Consider the following 20,607-nt stretch of genomic DNA (forward strand, 5'->3'; position numbering starts at 1 on the left):
ATGGTCGTTTGAAGAAATCAAGAGTGTGTACGCACCTTTAGCAGGGAATCTGGTGTAGTAGCATAAGCCTGCACAGTGTGTTTGCACCCTTGTTATAGATGTAAAGCTTGTGTGTCGTCCTTCCACGGATGGACAGAGTTCTCTCAGCTCTCAGTGCAATAAGCGTGTGCAGGGCCTGTTAAGAAATGCAGGATTAGCTAGGAGAGCAGAAATCACACTCCAGTTTACTAATATGTACAACATCACAGCACGTGTTTAGCAGACTTTGCATGCATATTTCAGCTCTAAACCCATGTCTAGTGTAGCTGCTGGGTTCGTACAGACAGTGTATCCAGGGTTTTATTTGCAGCTGTTCGCACAGTTTGAGGGTGTGTGATTGGTGCACAGGTCACACTGAAAAGATTGCCATGTAGTGCCATTTATAAAGAGGGACTCCTGATGGGTGTGTGTTTACGTGTTGCTGGCGAGTTGGGGAACGGCTCTCCCTGCTGCTGTAAAACTCCCCGGCAGCAGTTGGAGCATATTTTGGGCACCTGGGCCCATATATATATATATATATATATATATATATATATATATATATATATATATATATATATATATATATATATATATGCAATTCACTTTTTCACCTGGGTTTTCTTATGGAAAAAAATTTTTCATCTTTGATTTAAACAGGGCTGTGGAGTCGGAGTTGGAGCAATTTTGGGTACCTAGAGTCGGAGTTGGTGGTTTCATAAACTGAGGCATCGGGGAGTCAGGAGACGGATGATTTTTGTACAAAATCCACAGCCCTGGTAAGTATTAGACTAAGGAGTCGGAGTCGAGGAGTCGGAGTCTAAACAATTTTAGGGTACTTGGAGTTGGAGTTGGTGGTTTCATAAACTGAGGAGTTGGAGTCGGATGATTTTAGCACCGACTCCACAGCCCTGGATTCAAAATAACTTTTTAGCACCTTGCAATGGAAAAAAGTATCAAAAAGTAGGTAAACATTTTTTCTTGCTGGTGGTTTCAAGGGCATTTTATTGACAAGTTTTAGAATCTCACCTAGGAGAAAACTCAGGTGAACAGGTGAATTGCATACGGCACCTGGAGTCAGTCGGTGGTTTCAATAAACTGAGGAGTCAGATGATTTTTGTACCAAATCCACAACCCTGGTAAGTATTAGACTAAAGGTGGCCACTAATGGTCCAATCCTTTTCGTCCAATTTTACCGAATCTATGTAGTACAAGGGTAAACTTAGTGAAGATATTGAATGGATAATTTAGGCAGTTCCCTTATATTACATAGAAATGGTAAGATTGGATGAAAAAGATTGGATTATTAGTAGAGATGGCTCGAATCTCCTATTTTATGTTCGCGAACCTCGAACGCGAACTTCCGCAAAAGTTCGCGTTCGCGCGAACCACAACAGACTTCAATGGGCACGCGAACATTCAAAACTACAAACACTAATTCTGGCCACAAAAGTGATGGAAAAGATGTTTCAGGGGCCTAACACCTTTAGGGGGACATGGCGGAGTGGGATACACGCCAAAAGTCCCGGGGAAAAATCAGGGTTTGATGCACAGCAGGGTTTTAAGGGCAGAAATCACATTGCATTGCTAAATTGGAGGCATAAAGTGCTTTAAAACATCTTGCGTGTGTATACATCAATCAGGTAGTGTAATTAGTGTACTACTTCACACTGACACACCAAACTCACTGTGTAACGCACCGCAAACAGCTGTTGTGTAGTGATGGCCATGCTGGACTAGTGCACACCATGGCGAGAGAGCAGGTGATGGCGGTTTTCTAGCCCATGTGGTCGGGCTGAGGTAGCTCAATGACTGAACAAAAGTGACTGTCCAGCTGATCGAATTTGGTCTGTCCACAATGTAGCAATGGCCTTATCTTGGGTCAGTTGTGTCCCCCAACACACTCATATAGCCAGTCATTGCTTCATTGTGATACGCAAGCCCCTTCACCGCGGCAAGGTAACTATCACAAAGGGGAATTGACACATGTACATGCTTTTTGTTGTCGCAGCCGCAGTGCAGCCAGAAAAAATTAGGCAGGCATGTACACGCACCAGAAAAAAATTATTATTGTTTTTGTTAAAAATTCAGTAATCCATCTGGAGTCCTGGACCCTGTTGGTGGTGGCGGAGAAGGCAGTCACACGGTGTACAGGCAGAGATGCTGTGTGTGGGGACTGACTTAGTCTTCGGGCAGGCCTGATCGTGCTTTGCAGACCAGGCATTCGTGGTCAGATGGACCCTTGACCCACCCAAAGCTGTGTGCCAGAGATGATACCACTTGCCTTTCAACATAACGGTACAGTTTGGTTATCGCCTTTTTTGAGAAATAATTGCGGCCTGGTATCTTCCACTGCGGTGTGTGGCTTTGCTTTTGTGTTCTGCTTTTCCTCAGGTGGTCATCCCATTGCAGTTTGTGCTTTTTCATCATGTGCCTTTGTAAGGCAGTTGTCCTTACGCAGGTTTTGGTCTTTCCACGGCTCAATTTTCGGTGGCAGAGAGTACAGATGGCATTGCTCTCATCTGCGACAGACACACAAAATAATTTCCACACTGCTGAGCCCTAGGATGATGGCACTTTGGTGGCTGCCAACTGAGTGTTAAGTGGGGTGCCAGAATCAGAGCAGGAGGAGGAAGATATGTCACGGTTCCACGCAGAAGCTGAGGTGTTCTGTGTTAAATAGTCATCTACGTCCTGACAGTATTGGGAGTTGATGCAACGTGCCTTCTGAACACTGTACTTTGGTCCAGGGCCTCACAAAATCATGACAGCACAACCTCGAACAGACCTGCTGGGTGGATTTCCTCTGCCTGTTGTTTTGTCCATATTGGGGGGGATAAAGTGAAAGGTATGCACTGACTTGACTAATACAATGTGCAGTCACACAGGTGCAGTGAAAGGTACACACTGACTGCTGGTATAATACAATGTGCAGTCACACAGGTGCAGTGAAAGGTATGCAGTGACTGCTGGTATAACAATGTGCAGTCACACAGGTGCAGTGAAAAGGTGTGCACTGACTGGTATATAAAACAGCGTGCTGTAACACAGGTGCAGTGAAAGGTATGCAGTGACAGTGACTGCTGGTAGAACAATGTGCAGTCACACAGGTGCAGTGAAAGGTATGCAGTGACTACTGCTATAACAACGTGCAGTCACACAGGTGGAGTGAAAGGTATGCAGTGACTGCTGGTAGAACAATGTGCAGTCACACAGGTGCAGTGACTGCTGGTATAACAATGTGCAGTCACACAGGTGCAGTGAAAGGTATGCAGTGACTGCTGGTAGAACAATGTGCAGTCACACAGGTGCAGTGAAAGGTATGCAGTGACTGCTGGTAGAACAATGTGCAGTCACACAGGTGCAGTGAAAAGGTATGCACAGTGACTGGTATATAAAACAGCGTGCGGTCACACAGATGCAGTGAAAAGGTATGCAGTGACTGGTATATAAAACAGCGTGCTGTCACACTGATGCAGTGAAAGTTATGCAGTGACTGGTATTATAATACAATGGGCAGTTATTACAATTATAATACAATATGCAGCAGTTACACAGGTGCAGTGAAAAGGTATGCAGTGACTGGTATAGAAAACAGCGTGCTGTCACACAGATGCAGTGAAAGGTATGCAGTGACTGGTATTACAATGTGCAGTTATTACAATTATAATACAATGTGCAGCAGTCACACAGGTGCAGTGAAAAGGTAGGCATTGAATGTGCTGGGCCTGGCACAGTATAGCAATTAGCAAAGGCCAGCTGCGACAGACAGGGCTGTATATGCAGTGTCAGTGTCACAAAAAAAAAAACACATCACAAGAACATAAGCTCTCAAAAGAGCGGTTTTGGGGTGCTTTACAGCAAAAAATATCAGCAAGGAGCAAGCTAACAGACCTCCTATTTAACGCTTTCCCTGTCTCTCCAATGTCTCTCCCTTCACTTATTAATATCAGCAGCAGACAAAGTGAGAAAATGGCAGATGCTGCTACCTTTTATGGGGGGAGGGGGGGTTCAGGAGGGAGTCCGACAACCTCAGATCCCCTCAGCATGTATTGTAGAAAATGACCTTCACAGGATGACTTTGAAGAAAAGTGTAACGATCGGTGTAATACAGAGAGAATCTGATTACCGGCGATCTGCAGTATCACCGAGAATACAGATATATACCCGATTATTGATGATCTGCAGTATCACTGATAATCAGATATACCTACTAACCTCTGGACACCTGAAAGATGTTTGGTGCAACAGTAATACTTTGAGGAAAGCACCCGTGAGTGCTAGACAGTATCAGATACTGCTTTGGATCAGATTCCTTCCCCAGGTCTGATGCTCCCCAAGGGGCGGAGCCAGGCTGAGGGAAATGGGAAGGACAGAACGTGAGTGACACCAATGGCAGAGTCACTACCAGATCTGGTGAACTATCTCCTAACAGGAGCGATAGTTCTCGAGGTCAGACAGGCCAGGTCGTTAACACACGGACAGATACAGTACAGAGACAGGAGACAGATGCAGAAACCTGGGTCTAGCAGAGTTTGGCAACAGGGTATCAGAATGACAAGGTACAGAATCAGAGATCAGAAGAATGGTCAGGAAAGCAGAAGGTCATAACAAATAATCAACAATATCTAAGCTTGAGTGTGAGCTCCAAGATTCTCACACTCCAGGAACTAAACTAGATAATAACAATGATACAGGTGGTACTGAATTCCTAGACTAAGGTGTGAGCTCCGTGATCATCAACACCTTGGAAACTGTCTAATAACACAGATACTGACAAGGTCTGAGTGCTACCACGTGGTGATCGCAACGCCAGACACCAGATGAATGACCAGCACCCAGTATATATACACTAGCGCTCTCCAGCGCCACCCCTAAGTGCTGGACCAATGAAAGTTACTGAATTTGTCAGCTGACCGGCTTGGTCAGCTGACCCCCTTCTGACTACCATAAAGGCCCTGCCTCTCTGCGCGCGCGTCCTCCTAAACCAATGTGGACTATCAGTCCCAGCCACACCAGTCATGTCCTGCAATGTCTCTGCCGTGTTGGATGCGGAATCTGCCGCACCACTGTCTGTGCGTGCGGCGTTTTCTCCGCATTCCGCATTACTGAGAGGAGCAGGCCCATGTGCGCAAATTGCCGCATTGGGCGCGGAAACCGCCACCCTGCTGTTAGAGCATGCGGCGGTTTCTCCGCGCTCCGACTGCGCGCCAGCTGTCATGTTGAACGCGGAGTCAGCTGCCACACTCTGAGTATTGGCGGCGGCTTTTCCGCGTTTTCTCACAAAAGGATTTTTATTCACCTCCAATAGTGAACAAAATGTAGCTAACATCCGTTTAAGGCATCAGATGTAATTATGGCTCTAGTAAAATAGCTCTCATGCTGCCAAGCAATGGATACACCGCCGGATGGAGTGGGCAGTGTCACATTGGCGTAGTTCCAACAAGGGACTGTCGCTGTTTCGGATGGTATCTCCGTATTACATTACTGCTATGGGGCACCTTGTTTTGGCGCTGAGCACCGTGGGCCGAAACGAACTGCTTCGCTCCTGATTGCCTTTTTCACAGTACAAACGTGATATTTGTCTGTCGTATATAAGGAATAGGCAAGTTGACTATGTCTGCATAGGTATGTCATAGTATAAAAGTGCAGTAACAGGGCAATAGTTGTATGACCATTACAGCAGAGCTCATGGGTACCTATATTCTGATCAGTGTCTTGCAAGTATGTCCAATCAGGACAAAACATCCTCGGGTTTTTCGGGGAAAAAAAGGAACGGTTTCCCCATCCTGTACTCTACGTTTCGCAGAGAACAGCATCACCTATACAATATTTTTCTCCCTTAGTTTTTCTTTTGTGTGTGTAAATTACCTCCTGAGGCACTGCGTCTCCACAGTGAAGTCAGGAAAAAAACATCAGTTTTGTATTTTCAAAAGCAAGATTACCTACTTTCTGTGCTGCCGTCAGGATTGCATCTCTGTCTTTAAAAGACCACTGTTGCGAAAATCTTAACATTTAAAATATATGTAAACACATACGAATAAAAAGCATGTTTGTTCCGGAGTAAAATGAGCAATAAATTACTTTTCTTCTCTGTTGCTGTGACTTACAGTAGGTAGTAGAAATCTGACATTACCGACAGGTTTTGGGCTAGTCCATCTCTCCATGGGGGATTCTCAGCATGGCCTTTATTCTTTATAAAGACACTTCTTGAAAAAGATGCTAGCCAGCCTCCGTGCTCGCTGCACACTTTTTTGGCAGTTGGATGGAGCAACTGCCATTCACTAAGTGCTTTTGAAAAGAAAGAAAACCCTTAAAATCCCCAGTTAGGAGATGGGCTAGTCCAAAACCTGTCGGTAATGTCAGATTTCTACTACTTACTGTAAGTGACAGCAACATAGGAGAAAAGTAATTTATGGCTCATTTTACTCTGGAAGAAACATACTTCTTGTTTGTATATGTTTACATATATTTAAAGATTTTCAGAATAGTGGTCCTTTAAAGTTTAGCATTTTAAATATTAGTGACCTCGCTGGAGCACCCAGAGGCCTTTGCCTCGTGAGCAAACGATGAGCTCTTTCAGTTACAAACACAGGTGAGAAAGTGTCAGCAGGCAGCAATGCCCGCAACAGATCTTCTATAAATTTTGGCACATCTCTATCCTCTGAGCTTGCAGGCACCCCGATTCAACTAAGGTTGTTGCATCTATTGCAGTTTTCCACATCGACGGCTCATTCTTCTGGGGCTTTGATCTGGTGCTGCAGAGTGGGAATGGCAGCTTCATGTTCTCTAAGCGTCTCCTCAGCCTCAGATTGGTTGTGCTTAACCTGCGAGACTCTGTCTCTAGCATTAGATGTGTCCCGCCTCAGTGTTATTAATATTTTTATTATTTATTTATAAAGCGCCAACATATTCCGTGGCACTGTACAATGTAAGAAAACAAACAAGGGATACATACAGGGAGTGCAGAATTATTAGGTTGTATTTTTGAGGAATAATTTTATTATTGAACAACAACCATGTTCTCAATGAACCCAAAAAACTCATTAATATCAAAGCTGAATATTTGTGAAAGAAGTTTTTAGTTTGTTTTTAGTTTTAGCTATTTTAGGGGGATATCTGTGTGTGCAGGTGACTATTACTGTGCATAATTATTAGGCAACTTAACAAAAAACAAATATATACCCATTTCAATTATTTATTTTTACCAGTGAAACCAATATAACATCTCAACATTCACAAATATACATTTCTGACATTCAAAAACAAAACAAAAACAAATCCGTGACCAATATAGCCACCTTTCTTTGCAAGGACACTCAAAAGCCTGCCATCCATGGATTCTGTCAGTGTTTTGATCTGTTCACCATCAACATTGTGTGTAGCAGCAACCACAGCCTCCCAGACACTTTTCAGAGAGGTGTACTGTTTTCCCTCCTTGTAAATCTCACATTTTATGATGGACCACAGGTTCTCGATGGGGTTCAGATCAGGTAAACAAGGAGGCCATGTCATTAGTTTTTCTTCTTTTATACCCTTTCTTGCCAGCCACGCTGTGGAGTACTTGGATGCATGTGATGGAGCATTGTCCTGCATGAAAATCATGTTTTTCATGAAGGATGCAGACTTCTTCCTGTACCACTGCTTGAAGAAGGTGCCTTCCAGAAACTGGCCGTAGGACTGGGAGTTGAGCTTGACTCAATCCTCAACCCGAAAAGGCCCCACAAGCTCATCTTTGATGATACCAGCCCAAACCAGTACTCCACTTCCAACTTGCAGGCGTCTGAGTCGGGCTGGAGCTCTCTGCCCTGTACCAATCCAGCCACGGGCCCATCAAGACTCACTCTCATTTCATCAGTCCATAAAACCTTAGAGATATTTCTTGGCCCAGTCTTGATGTTTCAGCTTGTGTGTATTGTTCAGTGGTGGTCGTCTTTCAGCCTTTCTTACCTTGGCCGTGTCTCTGAGTATTGCACACCTTGTGCTTTTGGGCACTCCAGTGATGTTGCAGCTCTGAAATATGGCCAAACTGGTGGCAAGTGGCATCTTGGCAGCTGCACGCTTGACTTTTCTCAGTTCATGGGCAGTTATTTTGTGCCTTGATTTTTCCACACGGTTCTTGTGACCCTGTTGACTATTTTGAATGAAACGCTTGATTGTTCGATGATCACGCTTCAGAAGCTTTGCAATTTTAAGAGTGCTGCATCCCTCTGCAAGATATCTTACTATTTTTGACTTTTCTGAGCCTAAGTCCTTCTTTTGACCCATTTTGCCAAAGGAAAGAAAGTTGCCTAATAATTATGCACACCTGATACAGGGTGTTGATGTCATTAGACAGAGATGCACATCACCTAATATGCTTATTTGGTAGTAGGCTTTCGAGCCTATACAGCTTGGAGTAAGACAACATGCATAAAGAGGATGATGTGGTCAAAATACTAATTTGACTAATAATTCTGCACTCCCTGTAATGATACATACAATTATATACATCAAATATGAACACTGGTACAAAATACAGAACTGTGATTACAATATCAAATTTAACATGATGACTAAAATGTATAAATGTCTAACAGTGCAAGCAATTAAATTAATAACATTCCAAGACACAAAAGGGTGAGAGCCCTGCCCTTGAGAGCTTACAATCTAAAGGAATGTGGTGGAAACAAGAGGTAGGGGAAGTATACAGTATATGTACAGGCAGTGCGTAATTAGGTTATTTAGTGGTTGCATGGCCTAAACTAGAAAATATGCTTGTCGGAAAAGGTGGGTTTTCAGGGAGCGTTTAAAGATTTCAAAGGTGGGAGAGTGAAGGATGTGCTGTGGAAGGGCATTCCATAGGAGGGGTGAGGCATGTGAGAAGTCTTGTACACGTGAATGTGAGGAGGTAATTGTAGAAGAGGATAAAAGAAGCTTGTGTGCAGATCTGAGATTGCGGTTGGGTTGATATCTGGAGACTAGTGAGGAGATGTACAGGGGAGAGAGATTATGGAGAGATTTGTAGTTTAGGGTTAAGAGTTTGAACTGAATCCTCTGGTTAATTGGTTGCCAGTAAAGAGCTTGACAGAGAGGAGCAGCAGAGGCAGAGCGAGAGGAGAGATGAATGAGTCGAGCAGAAGAGTTCAGTACAGAATTGAGCGGTGCTAGTCGCTTAGTTGGAAGTCCACCAAGCAATACAGTGGGTTGCAAAAGTATTCGGCCCCCTTGAAGCCCAGTCAAAGTCCAGATCTAAATCCAATCGAGAATCTGTGGCAAGATCTGAAAACTGCTGTTCACAAACGCTGTCCATCTAATCTGACTGAGCTGGAGCTGTTTTGCAAAGAAGAATGGGCAAGGATTTCAGTCTCTAGATGTGCAAAGCTGGTAGAGACATACCCTAAAAGACTGGCAGCTGTAATTGCAGCAAAAGGTGGTTCTACAAAGCATTCACTCAGGGGGCCGAATAATTACGCACACCCCACTTTGCAGTTATTTATTTGTAAAAAATGTTTGGAATGATGTATGATTAATTTCGATCCACTTCTCACATGTACACCACTTTGTATTGGTCTTTCACGTGGAATTCCAATAAAATTGATGCATGTTTGTGGCAGTAATGTGACAAAATGTGGAAAACTTCAAGGGGGCCGAATACTTTTGCAACCCACTGTATATTGCAATAGTCCAATCGAGATATAATAAGAGCATGTTCTAACATTTTAGTTGTGTCATGAGAGAGAAAAGGTCGGATACGTGCTATGTTTTTGAGTTGGAGATAACAGGAGCTGGTTAGGGAGTTGATGTGAGGAATAAATGAGAGAGAAGAATCAAATATTACCCCCAAGCACTGTGCTTTGGGAACTGATGTTATACACGTGTTGTTAACATTTATTGTAATATCAGGCAAAGAGGTGGACAGGGATGGTGGAAAGACTATTAGTTCAGTTTTATTCATATTAAGTTTTTAGAAGTGGGAGGACATGAAAGAGGATATAGCGGACAGGCAGTCGGGAACCCGTGTGAGGAGGGAGTTAAGGTCTGGGGCTGAGAGGTACAGTTGTGTATCATCTGCATATAGGTGGTATTGAAAACCAAATGAGTTGATTAAGTTACCAAGACCGTGCATGTAGATGGAAAGGAGGAGGGGACCGAGGACAGAGCCTTGAGGTACCCCTGCAGACAGAGGATGTAAAGAGGAGGCCTGATCTGAATAAGAAACAGTGAAAGACCTTCCAGAGAGGTAGGAAGATATCCAGGAGAGAGTGAGATCCTTTATTCCTATAGATGAAAGGATTTGTAGGAGTAGAGTGTGGTCGACAGTGTCGAATACTGATGACAGATCTAGAAGGATGAGTATGGAATAATAGCATTTGGATTTAGCTGTGAGGAGATCATTGGCTACTTTGGTGAGGGCCGTTTCTGTGGAGTGGTTTGCCCGGAAGCCAGACTGGAACTGATCAAGTAAGGAATTTGCAGATAAATACTGACTCAGTTCAGCATGAATGTGGCATTCAACTAATTTAGATGCAAATGGGAGAAGTGACTCTGGGCGGTAGTTAGCAAGTTCGGTGGGGTCTAGAGATGTTTTTTTAAGTAGTGGTGTTACAATAGCCTTCTTAAGTGAGGATGGAAAAATTCCAGTGGAGAGGGATAGGTTAAACAGCGATAATAGGGCAGGGATGAGGGATGTGGATAGCTGTGGAATGAGATGTGATGGGATAGGATCCAGAGAACAGGTGGTTAGATGGGATTTGGAGATAAGAGAGGAGAGAGAATGTTCGGAGAGTGGAGAGAAACTGGAAAGAGAGCAGTCAACAAGAGGAGTGGAGATGGAGTTTGATGTCTGCATGGAAAACACACTACGGATTTTTGCAATTTTATCTGTAAAGTATGTTGCAAATTCTTCAGCTGATAAGCATGAAGAAGGAAGAGAAGGGGGTGGACGGAGAAGGGAGTTGAAAGTACTGAACAGGCGCTTTGGATTGTGCAAGTGGGAGGATATGAGGGGGGAAAAGTATGATTGTTTTGCAGAAGCAAGGAGTTTTGAATCAGGATGACACCATTTATTGGCTAACTTAGAGATGGATAAACAGTGAGCTTTTGGTTTATAAAAAGCCTTCGTCGGACTTGTTCCTGACAAACACTGAAAAACACAGCTTATATGCACTGACATACAAAGGAGAAACATTCTTTAGCAAACATAAATGTAATTAGATGCCTCAACTGTTACTGAGGAGGCTTTCCCAGGCATCCTGGATAAATTGATAAGATCAACAGTTCCCTCAACATAAAATAAAGTAGACTCTGGTGATGGGGAGACATCGTAAATTCCGAGTTCAAATTGTAACTGGGCTGGTTACATGCACCATTAATTCTAAGCTTAAAGGCCCATACACACGGGGAAGAAGAGAGAGGAGTTTTAAACTTTTTTGTAAGAAATGAAATCTTCATTAGTATTGGTTTTTCTCCAACGGCGTTCAGCTACCCTAGAGCACCCCTTTAGCTGTTTAGTAGCTTTGGTCAGCCAGGGTTGGCGACTGACACGGTGTGGGCGGACATTGGTGAGGGGTACGATTGCATCCATGACTTGCGTGATTGAGCTGTGGTAGTGAGCAGCTGCTGAGTCAGGGTCAGTGAACGGTTGTGTGAGGAGAGGTGCCAGGGCATCAGAGACAGATTGCATGTCTATGTTGTGGTAGTTCCTGCGTATGTGTGAGCTTGCTTGAGGCAGCGTGGTAGGAAGAGAGGGGGAGAGAGAGAAGTTTAGTAAGTTATGATCAGAGAGCGGGAGAGGAGTATTAGTGAAATCAGTGATCGAACAGAGACGAGTGAATATGAGGTCAAGTGTATGACCATTAGAGTGAGTCGGAGCAGTGGACCACTGAGACAGGCCGTAGGAGGAAGTAAGTGACTGAAGTTTAGTGGCAACAGAATTGTTAGCGTCAACATGAATGTTAACCTCTTGAGGACTGCAGGGCTAAACCCCCCTAGTGACCAGGCCATTTCGAGTAAAATTGGCCACTGCAGCTTTAAGGCCAAGCTGCAGGGCCGCACAACACATCACACAAGTGATCCCCCCCCCCTTTTCTCCCCACCAACAGAGCTCTCTGTTGGTGGGGTCTGATCGCTCCCCCCATGTTTATTTTTTTATTGTAAATATTATTGTTCCTGTTTTTTTTTTAAAAAAAAAACTGTTTCTTTAAACCCTCCCACCCTCCCTCCCCACAGCCAGCCAACTACGGCGATCGGCTGTCATAGGCTTCTGCCTATGAGAGCCGATCGCTCTCTTGTCCCCCAGGGGGACAGCCGTGCCACACGGCTGTCCCCAGTGCAGCGCTGCTGCTGATCGCAGCGCTGCACAGTCTAAATAGATGGCGATCACGCCGTCTAACAGTCTCCCGAACGGCAATAGCCGCTCGGAGACTGAAGGCGTGGCGGAACTCCGCCCCCCAAGCAGGAGATGGGCGCGCAGCGTGCGCGCGCATCTCCTGCAACACAGAGCCCCAGGACTTTACACCAATTGGCGTTGGGCGGTCCTGGGGCTGCCGCCGCGGCCACGCCCATCGGAGTGACACGGTCGGCAAAAGGTTAAAGTCACCCATAATAATCGTAGGAATTTCTGAGGACAGGAACTGGAGGAGCCATGCAGAGAAGTGATCTAGGAAGAAGGAAGCAGGGCCAGGGGGACGGTAGATTATTGCGATCTGGAGGTTAGAGGGAGAGTATAGACGGACTGCATGGACTTCAAAGGAAGGTAGAGAAAGAGAAGGAATGGGGGTGAGTGGCTTAAAGGAGCATCTATCAGAGAAAAGAATGCCCACACCACCGCCATGTTTATTCCCACTTCTAGGCGTGTGACTAAAGTGGAATCCCCCATAAGAGAGGGCGGCAGGTGACACCGTGTCAGAAGGGGTCAGCCATGTTTCTGTGATCCCAAAGAAGGTGAAGGCGTTGGAATTGAAAAGGTCATGGATGAAAGTAAGTTTGTTGCAGACTGAGCGGGCATTCCAGAGAGCAGCCGAGATAGGTGGGGGAGGAGGGGGGAGAAGAGGAATATTAGTAAGGTTGTGGCAGTTTCGGTGTGCATGTGGCTGGATGTTAGCAGTGCGATTAGAGTGTCAGAGTGAGGAGTGAGCTGGCCGGACATTCCAGGACACCGGATGACATTTTTGGCTGCAGGGATTCAGTAACTGCCGGTAAAGGCTCTTTTAGCGGCAATTGTCAGGAAATACATTTGGCCGAATTCCAAGCTACATAAATTTGCATAAATTTTGCATCAACTTGGAATTATCAGCAGATTACTGACCATCCCTAATGATAATTGTTCCTCCCCTCAGAATTCTCTAACAGGAAGTGATGATGTTTCTCTATTTGCAGCGCGGACTCCTGGCATTGGGAACCTCTCAGAGGCTCGTCTCTCTGTATCCACAGACTGTACAACGGATGATGATGTCACTGGACAAGAGTCTCCTGCAGATATCCTGGTTACCCCAAATATTCCCCCAGACTCGCCTCACCTGTCTAACCCCGAGGGACCTTATACCCAACACAGCTCTCCCCCTGCTAGAGGGTCTTATTCCTGTTCCACGTGTGGGAAATGTTTTGCTGAGAAATCAAGACTTGTTGTACACAAGAGATCTCACAATGGTGAAAAACCGTATTCATGTTCTGAGTGTGGGAAATGTTTTGTGCGTAAATCACATCTTGCCAGGCATGAGAGAACTCACACTGGTGAGAAGCCTTATTCATGTGCTGAGTGTGGAAAATGTTTTGCACGGAAGTCAAAACTTGTCTTACATGAGAGATGTCACACTGGTGAGAAGCCCTATTCATGTGCTGAGTGTGGGAAACGGTTTACACTGAAATTAAATCTTATTGTACATGAGAGATCTCACACCGGTGAGAAGCCACATTCATGTAGTGAGTGTGGGAAATGCTTTGCACGGAAATCACATCTGGTCAGACATAATACACTTCACACTGGTAAGAAGCCCAATTTATGTATTGAGTGTGGGAAATGGTTTGTCCGGAAATCAGATCTTGCCAGACATGAGAGATCTCACACTGATGAGAAGCTGTATTCATGTACTGAGTGTGGGAAATGTTTTGTGGTGAAATCAGAACTTGTCTTACATGAGAGAGCTCACACTGGTGAAAAGCCCAATTCATGTGCTGAGTGTGGGGAATGTTTTGTCTGGAAATCAGATCTTGCCAGACATGAGAGAACTCACACTGGTGAGAAGTCGCATTCATGTGCTGAGTGTGGGAAATGTTTTATAAGGAAATCACATCTGGTTAGCCATGAGAGATCTCACACTGGTGAGAAGTCACATTCATGTGCTGAGTGTGGGAAATTTTATATAAGGAAATCACATCTGGTTATCCATGAGAGATCTCACACTGGTGAGAAGCCCTATTCATGTCCTGAGTGTGGGAAATGTTTCATACGAAAATCAAATCTGGTCAGACATGAGAGATGTCACACTGGTGAGAAGCCCTATTCATGTGCTGAGTGTGGGAAATGTTTCATGCAGAAATCACATCTTGTCAGACATGAGAGATCTCACACTGGTGAAAAGCCTAATTCATGTGCTGAGTGTGGGAAATGTTTTGTTTGTAAATCAGCTCTTGCCAGACATGAAAGAACTCACACTGGTGAGAAGTCGCATTCATGTGCTGAGTGTGGGAAATGTTTCATAGAGAAATCACATCTGGTTAGCCATGAGAGATCTCACAATGGTGAGAAGCCCTATTCATGTCCTGAGTGTGGGAAATGTTTCATACGAAAATCAGATCTGGTCAGACATGAGAGATGTCACACTGGTGAGAAGCCATATTCATGTGCTAAGTGTGGGAAATGTTTTGTACAGAAATCAAATCTTGTCAATCATGAGAGAGCTCACACTGGTGAGAAGCCCTATTCATGTCCTGAGTGTGGGAAATGTTTCATACAGAAATCACATCTGGTTAGACATGAGAGAACTCACATTGGTGAGAAGCTGTAGTCATGTACTGAGTGTGGTAAATGTTTTGGAATTCAAGGAAGCCTTATTCATTATAAAAGATCTCACACAGGTGAAAAGCCCAATTCATGTGCTGAGTGTGGGAAATGTATTGTTCAGAACTCAGATCTTGCAAGACATGAGAGATCTCATAGTGGTGAGAAGCCCTATTCATGTGCTGAGTGTGGGAAATGTTTTGGATACAAAAGAAGCATTGTTAAAAGAAAGAGAACTCACACTGGTGAGAAGCTAGTTCTAAGTCTAGATAGAACTTGCATTTGTTTCCTTTTTATTTTTTTTCCATTGTTGCTAAACAAACTGCAAGGATTCTCGGGTCTGCCTGTCATTGCAGCGATAAGCTAGCAATGAATTTCATCCCCTTTGCATATCCATGTGTCAGGGATCTCTGCGGCTGCAGACATCAGCTAGCAGCAGGGCTGATCCTATTTGCATATGCATGGGAGTGTTCCATCACCTGCAGAGTAACTGCTCAGTTAGTGGAAGCATTTAGCATCCTGAGTTCCCAGCAGGCTTTGCTGTTGCATTGCATTGTCTAAGCCTAGCTTAGTGCGGCTGGACCCTCAGCCTCCCTATTCGCTGACTCCTGTATCTAGTGTTGTGTCTTAGTTCCTGTATCCTTGTTCCTGTTCCGAGTGTTTGGATTCCAAGCCTGTGTTCCTGTTCATGTTCTGAGTACGTGGATTTCATGCCTGTGTGCCTGCTTCTTGCTCTGTGTATCTGGACTTCGATTCCTGCATACCTGTTAATGTTCTGAGTAGAGATGAGCGGATACCTGATATTCGGGTTGGAAAGTGTCGTCCAGCTCGCCTGCCACCCCCCACTACCAGGGGACGCCGGTCCTCCCGAGAGCTAGCCTGCCCCACGGGCTACCGCCACCGGGGGCCGCCGGGGCTCTCAGGAGGACTGGCGCCCTCCGCTGGTGGGCGGCGGTAGCGCGGGGAGGGTCAGCCCACCACCCGTGAGCCCCAACGCCCCCTGGTGGTGGGCGGTGGTAGCGCGGGGGGGGTCAGGCCAGCTCTCCGGAAAACTGGAGCCCCCGGTGGCGGGCGGTGGTAGCGCTGGGGGGTCAGGCCAGCTCTCGGGAGGACCGACGTCCCCCAGTGGCAGGCGGCGGTAGCGCTGGGCAGCCCGGCACCCGGGAGCCCCGGCACCCCCCGGTGGTGGGTGGCGGTAGCGCGGGGGGTCAGGCTGGCTCTCTGGAGGACCGGTGCCCCCCGGTGGCGGGCGGCGGTAGCGCAGGGGGGGTTGTCAGGCTGGCTCTCGGGAGGACGGGGAGCCGTGGAGGGGGACCCTGGCCGAGGCCAGCGAGGTCCTTCTCCTCTAAGGGGTGGATGGAGCCAGAGGCAGGAGAGTCGATGCCGCGGGGCATGCTGGCTGGAGGAGGGGGGGCGCGGAGGGGGTCCTCCGCTGAGGCTACTGCTCCCCTAAGAGGTGGATGGAGCCAGAGGCAGGAGAGTCCAAGCTGCGGGGAAAGCTGGCCGGAGGAGAGGCCGGGGTGCGTGGAGGGGGTCCCCGGACGAGGCCACCGCCCGGGCACTCGCAGGGCAGCCGGACCGAGTTTGGCAGCGGCCGGGCTCCTCCGACGCGGATTCCCCAATGAGAGCGGCCGGGCCGACTGGCCCCCAGGCGGGGCTCCACAGGTCCAGCCGAGCGAGGCCCCGCTCCCCCCGGGAGGGGGGGGGGGGGTCAGCTTCCGACCCTCCCCGACCCCGCCACCCTCGGGGAGATTGTCGGGAGGTGCTCCTCCGGCGAGAACATGCCCTGTACTGAAACCTGTTAGGGAAAAAAATGTCAGTTTTTCTGGCCAGCTTGGGCCCATGCTGGAGGTGGCGGGGCAAGCTGTCTCAAATGAGCCTGCTCAACCCTCAATGATTTCAGGCGATTCTGGTGCCTCGCTCCCCGGAGGTCCCCTGGAAGTCCCGATGAGAGAGGATTTGAACACCCGGGCCGACCCGGAAGTTCCAGGAGGTTGGGTGGCTTTGGCTCCCCGGCTGGGTGTCGTGCCCCCCGGTTCCAAACCCTACAGACCTGGGCTCGGCACCCTCCGGCGGAATAGCAGGAGCAGGGGGAGCGAGCAGTTGCCTTGGGCGGTTGGGTGGATGGGTCCGCGGGACCCCTCCACGCCTCGTGTGGGGCCGCTGCGGGGCAAGCTGGCCAGAGGAGAGGCCAGGAGCGCGGAGGGGGTCCCCCGCCGAGGCCACCGAAGTCCTGCTCCCCTAAGAGGCGGATGGAGCCAGAGGCAGGAGAGTTCAAACCGCGGGGCAAGCTGACCGGAGGAGAGGCCGGGGGCGTGGAGGGGGTCCCTGGCCGAGGCCACCACCCGGGTTTGGCGGCGGTCGGATTCCTCTGTAGCGGAGGCCCCGATGAGAGCAGCCGGGCCGACTGGCCCCCAGGTCGGGCTCCACAGGTCCGGCCGAGCGAGGCCCCACTACCCTCGGGAGGGGGGGTCGGCTTCCGACCCGAGCCTGCCACCCTCGGGGAGATTGTCGGGAGGTGCTCTTCTGGTGAGAACAAGCCGGCAGGGCTAGGGGCGGAGGTTGGACCCGGCGGGCTGGCCAACCCCCTCCAACAGAGGCAGGTGAAAGCCGGCATCAGTCCTGGACCCCACTGATCGATGAGGAGACCCGCGTCGGGGCAGGGGAGATTTGACCACCGAGCCGTGGCCACAGGGTCCCGGCTGCTGATGGTGGGAGAGCTCTCCCCTCACTGCCCATGGACGCCCGGATCCCTGGCTGGAGATCCTTTGTGAGGCTCGGTTGTCCCAGGTGACTGGGGCCAAAGGCACAGGTGAGTTTGCAGAGACCCGTAGGAAATGAACAGAGGCCTGAAGATGCTGCGGTTTCCTGCTAGGTTGACAGCTAGGTTGACAGCAGGGAGAGGGCACTCCCCTCCCCCATGCTGGCTAGGCTGAGGCAGGCCTGTGGCAGAGCACAATGCTCCGATGGCACCAAGGAAGGCTGACACAGACCCCTGGACCCCTCAGTGCAGCACCCTGCAGCTGGAGGGAGGCCTGCCCCTAGGGGCAAGCTACTCTAGCTGCTGGGGTGGGGATGACCCACAGGGTGGCGAGAGGACCTGATGGAGGTGGTGTGTGCCGGAGAGGTTTCCACGGACCTCCCTGGCCGCCCGCCCCCTCGCAGCCTGCCCCGCCACTCTCTATGGGCTGCCCCCAGCCTCTGTTTTGTGCCTGGCCTCCCCTCTCCCCAGGGGTGTGCCAGGCCACGCGCAGGCTACCTGGTTGGTCCTGCCAGTAGTATATGCTTGTCTCAAAGATTAAGCCATGCACGTGTAAGTACACACGGCCAGTACAGTGAAACTGTGAATGGCTCATTAAATCAGTTATGGTTCCTTTGATCGCTCCATCTGTTACTTGGATAACTGTGGTAATTCTAGAGCTAATACATGCTGATGAGCGCTGACCCCCAGGGATGTGTGCATTTATCAGACCAAAACCAATCTGGGTGCCAGCTCCTATATAAAATAGGTATTCAACTATGGAGAATATTAACTCAGTGAAGCGTTTGTTCTCCTCAGATCGGTCAGATGGGTTCTTAACCAGTCATACCAACAATATATATTTTTAGTATCACATATATCCCCAATGAAATAATGAGTCTCAGACCAAGATCACTTTTTGTCCTAAAATAAATGTATTCTTGTAATAATAAACATAGAATATACAAAGATCACATAGAACAGGGTTATTATAAAAATAGCAATTGTAAAAATATCTAGCAACATTTCTCAGCCATCAGGAGTACATAAATTAAAAAGATACGTACCACCTCTTACAGCATATCTCAGCAATGTCTTATCTGAACAGTGTCTTGACCTATATTTATAGGGGACATCGTACCTAACCAAGTTATGTACTCACGTGAGTTTCAGAGTCGTCACAAGAGACAGACATGTGAGGGGGAGTTGGCCTTGGATGGAGCCACTTGAAATTTACGACTCCAGGGTTTATACACAGTTGAATGGGTCACTTAAAGTTCATTCTCTCTAGGGGAAAGGTAATTTTACAGTTCACCAAGAGTGTATTCTTTCTGGGTGAAGGTTCACCACCAGTTTAGCTTACTGGGGGAAAGGGTATCTATAGTTCATAAGCAGTTCATACGGTTATTATAATTCACAGCACACCAGATATAATAGGATTATTAAACACACACTGCACATGATATAATAATGCAAACAGTTACATTAGTCATATACCATAAGATATGCATATATATGTTTCTCTAATTATAGTTCTTACACTATTTAAGTTTACCTAATGACAACCTGATAATAAAGATTAAATATGTTTGACACGGGGGCCTGGGGGGCACCAACCTCCCCTCCCTGGCCGCTTTGGTGACCCTAGGTAACCTTGGACCGATCGCATGTCCCCGTGACAGCGACAATGCATTTGGATGTCTGCCCTATCAACTTTCGATGGTACTTTTTGTGCCTACCATGGTGACCACGGGTAACGGGGAATCAGGGTTTGATTCCGGAGAGGGAGCCTGAGAAACGGCTACCACATCCAAGGAAGGCAGCAGGCGCGCAAATTACCCACTCCTGACACGGGGAGGTAGTGACGAAAAATAACAATGCAGGACTTGGAACAAGGCCCTGTAATTGAAATGAGTACACTTTAAATCCTTCAACGAGGATCCATTGGAGGGCAAGTCTGGTGCCAGCAGCCACGGTAATTCCAGCTCAATAGCGTATATTAAATTTGCTGCAGTTAAAAAGCTTATAGTAGGATCTTGGGATCGAGCTGGCGGTCCACCGCGAGGCGAGCTACCGCCTGTCCCAGCCCCTGCCTCTTGGCGCCCCCCCGATGCTCTTGGCGCCCCCCCGATGCTCTTGACTGAGTGTCTCGGGGGCCCGAAGCGTTTACTTTGAAAAAAATTAGTGTGTTCAAAGCAGGCCGATCGCCTGGATACTGCAGCTAGGAATAATGGAATAGGACTCCGGTTCTATTTTGTTGGTTTTTGGAACGGGGGCCATGATTAAGAGGGACAGCCGGGGGCATTCGTATGGTGCCGCTAGAGGTGAAATTCTTGGACCGGCGCAAGACGAACCAAAGCAAAAGCATTTGCCAAGAATGTTTTCATTAATCAAGAACGAAAGTCGGAGGTTTGAAGACAATCAGATACCGTCGTAGTTCCGACCATTAACGATGCTGACTAGCGATCCGATGGCGTTGTTACCATGACCTACCGAGCAGCTTCTGGGAAACCAAAGTCTTTGGGTTCTGGGGGGAGTATGGTTGCAAAGCTGAAACTTAAAGGAATTGACGGAAGGGCACCACCAGGAGTGGAGCCTGCGGCTTAATTTGACTCCACACGGGAAACCTCACCCGGCCCGGACACGGAAAGGATTGACAGATTGATAGCTCTTTCTCGATTCTGTGGGTGGTGGTGCATGGCCGTTCTTAGTTGGTGGAGCGATTTGGCTGGTTAATTCCGATAACAAACGAGACTCACCCATGCTAACTAGTTACGCGACCCCCGGCGGTCCGCGTCCAACTTCTTAGAGGGACAAGTGGCGTTCAGCCACGCGAGATCGAGCAATAACAGGTCTGTGATGCCCTTAG

At 47.7% G+C, this 20,607-nt stretch overlaps 1 pseudogene; it reads left to right on the forward strand.

The window, feature by feature from the left end:
- The window catches only part of LOC137535840 (uncharacterized), a 117,369-nt pseudogene that overhangs the window by 21,030 nt on the left and 75,732 nt on the right, over positions 1–20,607 (forward strand).

The sequence above is a fragment of the Hyperolius riggenbachi genome, chromosome 10, assembly GCF_040937935.1.
Source record: "Hyperolius riggenbachi isolate aHypRig1 chromosome 10, aHypRig1.pri, whole genome shotgun sequence".
NCBI classification, from domain to species: Eukaryota; Metazoa; Chordata; class Amphibia; order Anura; family Hyperoliidae; genus Hyperolius; species Hyperolius riggenbachi.